This window comes from Protopterus annectens, chromosome 5.part0 (assembly GCF_019279795.1).
Source record: "Protopterus annectens isolate FY-2018-M chromosome 5.part0, PAN1.0, whole genome shotgun sequence".
NCBI lineage: Eukaryota > Metazoa > Chordata > Ceratodontiformes > Protopteridae > Protopterus > Protopterus annectens.
The window spans coordinates 1,309,139,744-1,309,152,797 of record NC_056735.1 but is presented as its reverse complement, the minus strand read 5'-3'; the positions used below and the strand labels follow the sequence as shown (position 1 = coordinate 1,309,152,797).

Sequence of the window (13,054 nt, the reverse complement as noted above, 5' to 3'; positions counted from 1 at the left end):
CAGTTACACGCTGGGATATTAATCACGTCCATGAAGAAACAGCATGGGCATTTATTCCAAAAGTGCATTTTGCTTAAGTGGAAAACTACAAAATGCCTACCCATTTACACTCAGGCAGTCCTCACCTCAGTGGGAGTTGTACCATATGTTATCTGAAGGAAATGAAGTCTGTCCCAAGTCAGGATGGATTTTAAGTATTACTGTAATATATTAATAAATGTGCAGGTAGTAACTTAGTTGAACATAAAAGATCCCATGGTACTTGTCAAAGAGTAGGAAAATATTTATTTTAATGTCATGAATCTCAAAAATTATGTCTGGCACTATGTGCAGCTAGAAGTAAATGATACCACATGGTCCCAGACGACATAGCCAATCTACTAGTAGACAAACTCAGTTCAAACTTCACCCCCTTCTCCCCTCTAATATTCTCAGATCACATTTACACATCTAAACCCCAATCTTTACCTCTTCCACGATCAAGTTCTCAAGGCACTATTCTAAGACCAGGAACAATATGTCTACGCGGTCTGATAACATACCAAGCTGCCTACTAGTCAGCCTAAAACATGCCTTGGCAGACCACTTACTGAGGATATTTAATATCAGCCTTATAACAAGTTTTGTACAGGATGAATGGGGGATGGCAACAGTATTCTCTTGCAGAAAGGTGGGGTTGCAACAGATCCGAGTAATTATAGTCCCATAAGCCTCACCAGTCTCATCTCTAAGGCTATGAAAAGGATCATTATAGAACTAATACATAAAAATATTGGTAATCTACATACTTCTGGCCCAGCCCACTTCAGATTCGTTAAGGGCAAATCCTGCCTACTTAATGTGTTAAACTTCTTTGAAAGTCACCAAAGCAATGGACGAGGCAGATCAGTGTACACTGCATAGCTAGACTTCTCAAAGGCATTTAATACCATCCCACATTTTGGTATCATAGATAAACACTCTCAACTAAATGTTAACACCTATGTATCTAGCTGAATAGCAAATTAGCTCACAAACAGAACTCAAGAAGTAAGGGTGGGTCTACCTCCTCACAAACAGAACTCAAGAAGTAAGGGTAGGTGGGTCTGCCTCCTCCAAAAGACATGCCCCTAGCAGAGTACTCTTGTGTTCAGCCCTTGGGCCACTCCTCTTTGGCATTTTCTGAGGTCAAAGTTAATGTTAGGGGGTCATGGCTGTCCAAGTGTGCAGAGGATTGCAAATTTGGTACCAATCATAAACACCCAGAGGGCACCAACTTCAACTACAGCCTAAAACTAAATGGTAAGAAGTGTACAGTTATATCCTTTAGCTAGCATGACTCTACTTGCAGCTATCACACTGATGACACACCCCTAAAAAAATTACCCTGTAGTTAGGGATCTGGGAATCTATGTCAGCAATAAACTGTACTTTGATCACCACATAGCCACCATTGTCCTTTTTCATCTCACAGCCTATATCTAAATTTATGATGTTCAGGTCCAGGGACATCATCATTCCACTGCACTTGGCACTTTCGCCAGTCATATAGTATAACTCCCCTTTTGGTATGTGCCTGTCCAAACACTTGTCACAACTCAAAATGACCACAATGCTTTCTCCCTAAAAAAAATCAAGAGTTTAAATCGCAAAAATAAAAAAAAAAAGTATGCGGACTGTCTCAAAGCCTTTACTCCCTCGCCTGGGTCAGACAGGCTACAGAGAGGTGAGCTTTGTTTCACCTATAAAGCCTCAACAGACCCTATTCTATCAGACCTATACCATATTTGCAAGTCCACTTTTGTTACAAACACCCACTCAACAGTCCTCAATCTCTTCTGCAAAATTAACAGAGCATGTTGTAAGGATATGTAGGTATTTACAGGGAATGTCTCTTCTGTGAGAGAATCTTCCACTCCACATAAAACAAAGTACTTCTCATTCTATTCAAACATAATTTGAGCAAATTGATGGACAACAAAAAATTCACCCCCAGTTAACCACCACTGCCTCTTATGGATAGGGAAAGTGTAAATACCCTAAGCATATCCCTGTTCAGACCACTGTTGGGTTATTTCTGTTTTGAAATATAGGGGCCAATAACTACCATGGGAATGTAAGGCTAAGCTTCATAAGATCTTCAGAGATCAATAGTCTAGTAAGTACCTACGAGTCCTCTTAAGTTTGCAGGTACCCTGACCCTTTTCCCCTAGTAGTTTCACTACCACCTCCGGTCTACCCTAAAGAGAGACTACTAGCCTAAGCAGACTAGCCCAGTCAATAAAAGATAGATGGATAATAAGGCTGATACTTGCTACAACAATGGCTTTTGCATTAATATATAGCTTCTGAAGAGTATGCAGCCTGAAATTCAAGTGTCTATGATACAAATCAGTTTGCTGGAGAACCATGTATTTTATGAAGAACATGCCAAAGATGTGAAAACACACAGCTGATCAAGGCTTGCAACATCTCAAATCAGGAACAGATTTTAATTACTGCTTTTATTGACTAATAAGTTTGGTATAACAACATCTTTTGCATTACTGTATATTTTCTGAAAGTTATGAAGTGTCAAACTCAAATTTCTGAAATCCACAGCACTCTGTCCAAGAATGATATGTTTTGCATGAAGCATATAGCTCTCAACCTTCCATCTAGAAAATTCAAAGTAAATCCGCAGACCACCACGAAAGGAGGAAATTGTTAAAACTGTATATAAAACTTTAATAAGAGTAAAATAAGATGGATAAGCACTTTCGGAAAACCTTCATCAGATTCTTAAAATTAAGTATGCAATTCCAGCTTATTTAATGCACTTTCAGCCAATCAAATCAACTCCTAAGGTTCCTGTTCTTCAATACCGGTTTTAAAGGAGTCATCACATTGAGACCTGGAATCAGCAATCCAATAGGTCTCTTTTTTCAGTTGTATTAAATAAACCACCCCCCTAAGGCTTTCTTTAATTCTTTCCAGAGCTAAAAAAAAAAAAAAAGTGTCCTGGATGTATGTGCGTGTTGTGAAAGGGCATTAGTCGATACAGCAAGCCTAATATCACTTATATGGCATAATATTCTTTCATTAAAAGACCTATTGGTCTTTCCCAGATAAAATGCTTGGCAGCTACTGCAAGATGATAGATAAATAATGTTTCTTGTGTTGCATTCAGCGTAATCTAATATAATAAATATGATCAGTAACCGGATGCTGAAAATAATTAATTCAAGCGATATATGTGCATGCCTTGCATTTGTTGCATGGAAAAGTGCCAACTCTATGATGTGTCCACTCATTGCCAAATCCATCCTTATAGCACAATATTCTCTTAAGATTAGGCTTGTTCAAAGAGAACCATAGTGCTTCTCAAACAACTCGCCTCAATTTATCATCCATTGTCATATGTTTCCAGTTCCTCTTAATAATATCACAAATAGCAGAGATGTCACTGCTATATGTCAGACTTCTCAGACTATTGCATTCATTAGATCTGTTAGTATCTGTTCTTATGTTTTCTTCCTCCTTACGTGAAAAAAAATGGTCTTCCTCTGTGCCATCTGAGAGGCTTGGTCCATTCTATACCTTGATGATTTTCAGATTCTTTATAACCTCTTGCTAATAAGTTGTCCTCCAACTTCTGCAATTCTTTCACATAAGCATGCTCATCTGTACATAGTCTCTAGGTGCGTAAAGCTTGTCCTTTGACTCTGTTGATAAAGTCCAGGATGCATGCTTGTCCTATGTAAAGTGCGATTCTTCCAGCTATCTTTTATGTGAATGAATGTATCAAACCATCCATTAGCATTCCTTGTGATGCTCACATCCAAAAAGTTAATTTCTTCCCTTGAGTTGCAGATATCAAATTCCAAAAATGTAGTGGTACTTTGTAAATAATTCACAAATGCAAGTAGATGCTCATGGATATGCTCCACTTAAAGAAATCCCAATCCCTCCAAGCTACATCCTCTAGGGACGTAAACCTTGTCACCACAATAAACAGAACATGCCAGAGGGATAGATTCCTGTCCCAAAAACTTCTGATACTCTGGAATAAACTACCTACTTATATCAAACAAAGCTCCTCATTAGCGCTCTTCAAGAAAAATCTTGATGATTGGATGGGAAATAGGAAATTCACCCCGGGGATCACTTCTGTGGCTCTGCTCGACAGTGGCACAGGAAAATAATTTTCTTTGGTGGCAAAAGCCATGGTACCTTTTTGGCTGGGCTTGTATAGGCCCTAGGACCGATAGCCTAGTACCTACCTATGAACCTATGGGTATTTCTCCATAATATAAAAACATGATCCACATGCCCTTTTGCAACACACACACACAGACACACGCAGACACATCCAGGACACACACAGACACATCCAGGACACAGACTTTCTTTTCAGCTCTAGAATGGATTATAGAAGGCCCTAGGGGTGGTGATTTATTTAATATAACTAAAACAAGAGACACCTATTGGATTGCTGATTTACAAGCGGATAAAAATCCTGGTCTCAATGTGATGGCTCCTTTAAAACCAGTACTGAAGAACAGGAACCTTAGGAGGCGATTTGATAAGCTGAAAGTGCATTAAATAAGCAGGAACTGCATACTTTGATTTTAACGATCTGATGAAGGGTTTCCGAAAGCACTTATCCATCTTATTTTACTCTTATAATACAGTTTTAACAATTTCCTCCTTTCATGGTGGTCTGCAGCTTTACTTTGAATTTTATGCATGGTGTTTAAGACTGCAACCTTCAGCGAGTGAATACTTTTTCTATCTAGAAAATGTGGAATACTACACCTCCACCATACTAAGTGATTCAACTAAGAAGCTCACAGCACAGTTAAGATGTTGATACTAATTATATTGAAGAACTGATATAATTTACTGTTTACCATAGATTTTAAAGTTTTTAAAAGGCCAAGAAGACTCGGTAGCTGATTTATGTAATGACTCTGGGCATGAGGAATCAATCCCTTTAATCAGCTGATCATTCACATTCTATGTCTTATTTGGAGAAGCATTTCATTCCAAATGAAAGATCTTCTAAAGTGGGCAACTAAGCAGCTAACAACTTTCCTCCCCCCAAGAAGTGATATGCAGAGTTGATGGGGATTGGTGCGCCTAAACCATCAGCTATTCCCTTTTATATCACCCTATCATTTCAAGATATATACAGCGATCTGCACTTTGTCTGATTCACAGCAACCTGCTCCAGAATTAATCAGTTATAAGGAAAATGTGGAACAGATGTTTTGTTAATCCATTCCAAAATATTCCTAAATCTATTCCATCAATCACTGTCCTTGTGTAAAGAAACAAGGCACACAACAACATTGCCAAATAAATAAAATTGACAGAAAAACTTGTAGACGCAGACACTGGTAGTTCCAGCAATAAGGATAAACTCAAGACAAGACCTGTACATTCACTGTTTTTAGTGCTGCATTCCAAGTTCCTTGTAGCTTTGCATCTTAAACCCAGCTACCATATCGTTTTCAATCGTCCAGTTTAGTCTGTAATGTTTATTTTATGAAGACCATTCAAAAAATATGAAGCAAAAATCTGGACATTCTGGGCAGCTGACAGGTATTTTACAGTCAGAAAACAACATTCTCAAAGAATTAAATCATCAGTAACTAGATTAGCAGCTAGAAAGTCATACAAGGGTAGCCAAAATAAGATACATAGACAAACGTGTGGATTCTAACAAAACATGCACAAACAAGCATGTGTGCAGCATGTATACATTGTGACAAAACATGCACAGACAAGCATGTGTGCAGCATGTATAAATTTTGACAAGAAATGGAAGATCAGTCACTTTGCTTACTGATACACCAAAAGACAAACAATGCATCTCTGAAGGACAAACTAGTACTGCCAAAGAAGTCTGGATGTCAAGATCTCACTTCGGACTTTTGACAATTACATCAGATAAATATTTAACATGATGAGTGAAGCAGCTGTGACAATTAGTGCTGCTGTATCATTTCTCATACAAGAGAACTCTGTTGCCTGAAAGGGCTTTTTCTGTACATCTACATGAATAAAACACCAACTATCCATCATTATTTACTGCTCTTTATTAATAAGGAAAGTAACAGATAAAAGCAATCACATTTGCTTTTTTTCTCCTATTTGACTATGTTGTCCTTTATCAAATTAACTATCCCAAGCTTGTTGATGTCACTAGATGTTGTCCGGGTTGCTGTCAGAATACAGATCTGCTTATTTTACATCCAATAATTCATACACACACACAAAAATAGTGATGCCTTTTTATAGAAGTATATGCATGTTTTTGTATAGGGATGGTCTACATAGGAAAAACATGGTGCAAACAGAAATTTGGGTGTGCAGCTGGTACGCTGTGTGTGCGCTGTCAAATTTTAGTAAGTAGCAAGATATTGTATCACTCTTAGGAGATCTGCTCTTCTATTTTCTTAGATGCCTAGGCGTAACTGCAATAAAACAGACAGATTTCAACAATAAAGTACTATGGTTGTAACAAAATGATTACTTATCTTAGATTTCCAACAGGGTCACTGGAATAAAAGAGAATCATGTTTCCACACTTACTGACTAAACCAAATGCAGAGGAATAACACACCTGCTTATAAGTGAACAGAAGAACAGAACCACTTACAAGTGAGCTAATAGCTAGTCAGCAGTTCACTCTAAAAACGGCTTATCCAGAATAATACAGTTAAAAATGAAATAACAGTAAGGCACCACCACCAGCAAATACAGAAATTCTTTAAAATGTTAAGAGCATATTTGTTCTTCTTTCGGCTTTTCCCGATTAGGGGTCGCCACAATGAAACTCCGGTCCGCTAATGATTGGCAGTAGATTTTTTTATAGGTGCCGAGGTACCAGCTTGATGCCCAACCTTCAACGAAGGCACGCCCATTCCACGCATGTCTTTCGAACACCACTCTACCGCACGGAGGACATGCAAACTCCACACAGAAGGCACTTAAGAGCATATTTAAACTTACAAAAAAAAAACTCCATCTCCTCTCTGTGCCAGACACCCACCATCTGGACAGTGTTAATCGCCAGCAGTTATCACCCTCTAACACGCAGGAGTGAAACAACAGTAAGTGTGAAACTGCCTGATGAGCTGCAAATTGTTTTGCCATCTCAATCAAGGCATTTTCAAAGAGTACTAGCATCAATACAGGTCTGTTCCTAACTTTTAATTCCTAATCAGAGCCCTTGACTCAAATTTGTCACTGGCTTGAACCAAACAAACAGCTAAGGCCACCTCAACTTTTTCTTGCAACACAAATATCACTAAGAGAACTTACTCTATGGAAGCAGAGTATAGGACCTCCTAGGGTATGGAAGGTAACACTTTACATTTAAGTGCTAATTGCTTTTATGCAGCAGTCAAACAATATGTAACAGAATTCTTGGTAAATAGTCTCTTAAAAAAACACAATTTTAACAGAAAACTGAAAGATCTGGCTACAGATATTAAATTTATTTTTCAATGCACGTGGCTTACGAGAGAAATCTACAAAGTACAGTGTTCTGTATTTCTGCATATCACAGTAGTAGTAGTACTAGTAGTATTACAGGCATTTACCTCTAGCTTTCATGTGAAGAGGAGAAACAGAAACACTTAAATTAGAATTACTGTAAACCCAGGAAAATGTACCATCTGTTCACTAGAAGAAAGTCCTAGAGACAACATACTTAAGTTGCTGGCACAATAAAGCAAAACTCTATGAAGCGGATAGGTTGCATAATTCATATCACAAACAAAATGTTGTGGTACAAACATTATGGGGCATTTCTGGTTATCATGAAAGAAGGGGTAGATTTTAACAGCAGTCTGTAAAATACGAGTGAAATAATGTAGCAAAATGAGAAAATACCAGGCTGTGTTTGAAGGACTGAATACAATGTAGGCCAGAGAAAAGAACATACAACTTCAGCTGATGCTCCACACATTCAGTGCAGCTAACAGCATGACAGGAAGGCTTGTCCTGCAGTTCATCTATTCTTCAGAAATAGTGCTAGAGAGAAAATTTGATAAATGTTTAAAAAGCAAAAACAAAACAAGTGTACTCAATAGAATTTGCATGCTGTTGAACAGGAATACCAAAACAAAAGCTGCCCACAGAGGGTACTGCTTGGTGCTTCTGAAATCGTCCTGTTGGCAAGAAATAAGGACTAAATGAAAATAATTTTGAATTTAAGCTATACCCATGTGCAAATTGCAATATTCTGGCTCTGAAGCACTGGAGTATAAAGGCAATGAATTGAAAACTAAGTCTATGCATAACAGTCTAGCCACCAAGTGGCATCATCAGGTAGAAACTGTTGACACAAGTACACATTTTTTTTTTTTCATATTGAAGCACATAATTCTTCCAATATTTTTTGGTCACTTGGTTTGTGAGAGATTTAACATGACAACATGAATTTATAGTGTAAAACCAAAGGCTGCATTTGTATACAGACATCATAGATAATATATAATGATCAAAATCCTTCATGAATGAGGACTATTTATTTACTGGCTTAAGTAGTTTACCTGGAAAATATCAAACATAAACAAAACCTAATGAAGCAGATGGAAAGTTTAGAAATCACTAAGCAGTGATCAGAGCTGATAGACTAAGTGAATAGCATGCTGTTTAAAGAAACATCAAGATTGGCGTTTGTTTTGATTCACAAGACCTAAATACAGATGACTAAAACAGTGTGTTTTATTTAACTGCATAGAGCAGTAGTAGTCATCTCAGGCTTGCTTTTTCAGTGCTATATGGAAGCCAAGAATTTCAGAAGACACAGCTACATGAAGTTCCAAACAATGTACATTTAATATGTCACTTGGGAGATACAGGTTTCTTATACTTCTGTGTCCTAGTACATCAGTAGCAGATACAAAAAAAAAAAAAACGGCAGGTGCTAAGGACAAAAGACGAGTAGGCATTACAGAGTTTGTAGGAGTGATGCAGTATCCTGAAACACAGCTGAGGTGGATCTGTGTTGGAACAAAATTAATGAGCTCCAAACATAACTGCTAATTACAAAACATTTGCATCAGGTACTAAAACAAACCTAGATAGTTGTGCAAATAGACAACTAAAATAAGCATTTATGTAAGGAGATTAAGTCGTTGTGCACCTCCAAACCCCTTACTTAAATATTTGCATTCTGGTTGCAACTCAAACAGTGATGCTTAAGCATTTAAAAAAAATGCTCTTTCTCTGCCAACAGATTAGCTCGCAGGAGAAGCAACAATACTTCCCCAAGTATAAAGCCACTCCTGCAAAAAGAAGCAACAACACAAACAGTAAGCACCTAAAACAAGCTGCAAAATGAGCAGATCCTTGTCAGGCAAGTCAAGATAAACTATCCAGTAGCTACGTACTTACCATAATGCTGGATCTTTACATCCCTGCCATCAGGTACGACTTGTGGGTCCTTGAGCCACTTGCCAATTCTGAGCTGGCAAAATAAGTTCTTCAGCCTTAAGCTCCATCAATTTTTTTCTATCTATAACACACATTTAGGTAAAATGTTCTCAGACAGAGCTTGCTGTCCAGTGATACAGAAAAACATCTTATAAACCCTAGAAAGAGAAGACATCCCTCCATCCACCCCCTTCCTGTCAGACTCAAGAGGATGAAAAGGAGTCAACATTATGTCAAGCAGATAACTTCAATATGCTAGTCACCCCATCTGTCTGATCTGACTTGTAGGTTAGAATCGCCAACTACTTGTCTCTTGGGTGGCATGACATGAGACCCTTGTAGACAGTGGCTGCAAAGGAAGCCCTTGGTCCTGAAATCATGTCCAGCTTATATTGTTTATCAATGGTACTCCATGTAGACCATGTAGCAGCTGCACACATTTCATCAACAAAACAATTCCTGAAGACAGAAGATTTAGCTAATGACCTCTTGGAGTGAGCTTTGGGTCTATACAGTAATGGATGACTGCTGGAAAGAGTACATAAATATTAAACAATTGAAAAAACATCTGGACAAAGTAATTTTGGAAACCTTTGATCCCAGTGTATTTGCAGCAAAGGAATCAAACAATTGGGAATGTTTTCAAATGTATTAGTTCAGTGCAGGTAACACCATAACTGTTAATTATACTAAAATATGAAGCAAGTACTCTCCCTTGCTGAAATGATTGGGAAAGAAGACTGGAAGATGAATGGACGGATTTAAAACCAGATTTGGATGCCTCCTTGAGAAGATTGGAAGAATTAATGCATAACGAGACTATCTTTGTGAAAAATTAAAAAAAAAGGTGGTGAGGAGGAGACATGCATGCAACTCGTATTTTACAGACTGAGGTTATAGCCACAAAGAATAATATCTTCTAAGGTAAGAATTTCAAAGTAATGGAAGATGCTGCTTCAAATGGTGATTTTGTGAAGGCATCTAGCACAAATCTGAGGTCTCATGGAGGCACTGGTTCTCTGAATGGAGGGACAGAAACCATGTTCCTTTGATGGAGGCCTTTTATAAGACCTATGAGAAATTGCAGATTTCCCTAATTGGACCTTGATAGTGGAGTACCTGGAACCTGAAAAAAAAAAAGTTGTGAACGGAAGAGAAGCACTTGTGGAATAGATGCACTGAAGGGGTCTATTTCCTGAGCAGATACTCAAGCCGAGACAGGTCTCCATTTACTCTTACATACTTTACAGGTAGATTCATTGGATTCATTCTGGGATGTGGAAAGAATTCATACCACTTCTTTAGGCAAAGAAGGGTTTCAGGCCATTATCAGAGCTGGAGACACCATGCAGTTAACTTGGAGGTTTAGAGGATCCAGGTGAGACAACCCCGGGGGGGGGGGGGTGACAAAGAAGATCTTCTCCGAGAAAAAAACACCAGTGACCTCTCTGATATGAGGTCTCAGTAGGGGGAGAATATTTGCCTGGCCTGGTAGTGGACAATGAGGATCACTGTGGCTTTGCCTCTGGCTACCATGTGTATGAATCTGGACAGCAGGAGAAGAGCCAGGAATGCATAAAGAACTGTCCACTGTCTGACTAGGGGGTCACTTAAGGATTGCTTTTGATTGGATTGATTATTGAAATTGCTACACCCAGTGACTACAGTGTCTTGCGTACAGACACACACACAGTCATAAAATACCAGGATTTGCAGGCAGAAATGAAGGCAATGTGGAAGAAAGATACCCAGACAGTTTGAGCAATGGGTCTTATAAAAATGAATTTACAAATCATACTTGGGTATGTTAACAATACATGTAACCCTGTATGAACTGCAGAAGGAATCATTACTGGGCACACTGTGGGTACTGTGAAGAGCACTTCTAGCTGACAAAGATTGAAACAATACTAATTTCATGAACTTTGATACTTTGACTTAGGAATGAGGTGCAGTCCTGTCATGGTATTAGAAACCCAAAAGATTTGGGGAAATTAAAAAAGGGAGGAACCTTGCTAAGTGAACTATTAGAATAGGAACAGGAGCCCTAGATCCTTTAGGACTAGAGTACATTCTGTATGGAAAGAAAGACTAGAAACTTTCTCTAGGGAGAGATATGGTGAAAGCTATTGCGTCAGGTGGCATCTGATGAACTCCAGCAGCAGCTTGGCTGTAGCTATGATTTTTCGTAGTTGACAGACATGCCCAAGGCAGGCAGAGCTGAAGCAGGTAGTCTCTGGCTCAGACAAGGGATACTTCTGATATGTCAGCTAGGAGCTACTTGTCTAGTTGAGGCTGCTTTGGATAAGAGTGCTCTCCTTTAAGTTTGCTACTACCACAGCCACAAACACAGTAAACACTTGGGAGGTTATGGTGAGACTGAAGAGCAGGACTCTGAAATGGAAGTGAAGGGCTCCCATATGGGACAGCAGAAACCTTCTGGACTCACCCTATTTTAATGAGAAGGTAAGAGTCTTGAAGGTCGATTGAGCACAAAACATTTTGTCTACAATTAGGGCAAAACTGCTTTCACTAGGACCATGCTGGAGCAGGTCTTTTTGAAGTATTGCTAAGGTTGTCTTAGGGTTTGCTTCAGAACCTAACAAAACCTGGAAAATAGCCTGATGTTGCCTGATCCTGACAGGCTTCTTGGAAGACTCTTTTTGTAGGAGAGAGGAATTCTTTTCTGGCCACTTCCTACTGGTGAGATGATAAATCTGGGAGCACTTGCTTTGGTAAAAGGAGGACAGCAGACAAACTGTAAATAGCCTCTACAGATTACCCCCTCACCCAAGAATAGGATAGTAGAGGAATAAACAAATCCAGACTAATTGCAGAGGGGAGTAGGTAGACAGCCTTTCTTTAACAGGCAGTTTAACTGACCTTGGAGACCATCCCAACATCCCTGGTTCTACAGACCTCTACAACCTCTGGGTCTGCATCTATTAAATAAGCTGCCTCTCCAGTGGCCACTCCTGTCAGAGGAGGACTCAAAGGGTTGGTGCTTGGATTTTATAAACCTTAGTTACTTAGATCCATTTTGGTTCCTACAATAAGATTAATGCAGGGTCTCAAATTTAATGCCTATGGCAAGCAGCTGTTCTCCATCTTGTTTGCACTTCTGCACTCTAACAGATGGACAAAACAAGGCAATCAATCATAAGGACCATTGGTACAGAACAATTTTGAATCCATTTGCAACACCCAGACATAATACCTCACTGCTCTTCATATGCCCACCGTGCCTGCTGATCCATCAGCAACATTATGCATGAGCCACATGAAGAGATTTGTGGTATTAAACACTGGCTCAAGGTCTCCTCTTGTTGCTTCCCAGAGTCCGGGCTAGATGGCCTTTTCACACTGGCAAAGGTCTGCTCTGAAAATCAATTCATGTATATGGCACAGTTGAAAGACCATAATGCAAAGGTACCTGAAGCATATGCCAGCTTCTTCATCCTGTCTGTTGCCCTAGACTCTCTGTTTGGTTGACGGCCAATAGCTGCATCCGCTCTGCTAGACTTTTTTGGTTAATGCTGCCAAAATAACAATTGACCAAGGGATTCTTGGACCAAAACTGCAGTCTTTGGTGGGGTGTAGGGGGGGGGGGGCTGTAGAATTTTATCTGACTTCTTGAAATGTT

The 13,054-nt window shown here is 39.1% G+C and overlaps 1 protein-coding gene across 4 annotated transcripts in view; it reads right to left on the bottom strand.

Moving 5' to 3' along the window:
- Positions 1-13,054, bottom strand: part of GAS6 (growth arrest specific 6) — a 989,702-nt gene that overhangs the window by 828,216 nt on the left and 148,432 nt on the right. The gene's annotated exons all lie outside the window — the stretch shown is intronic.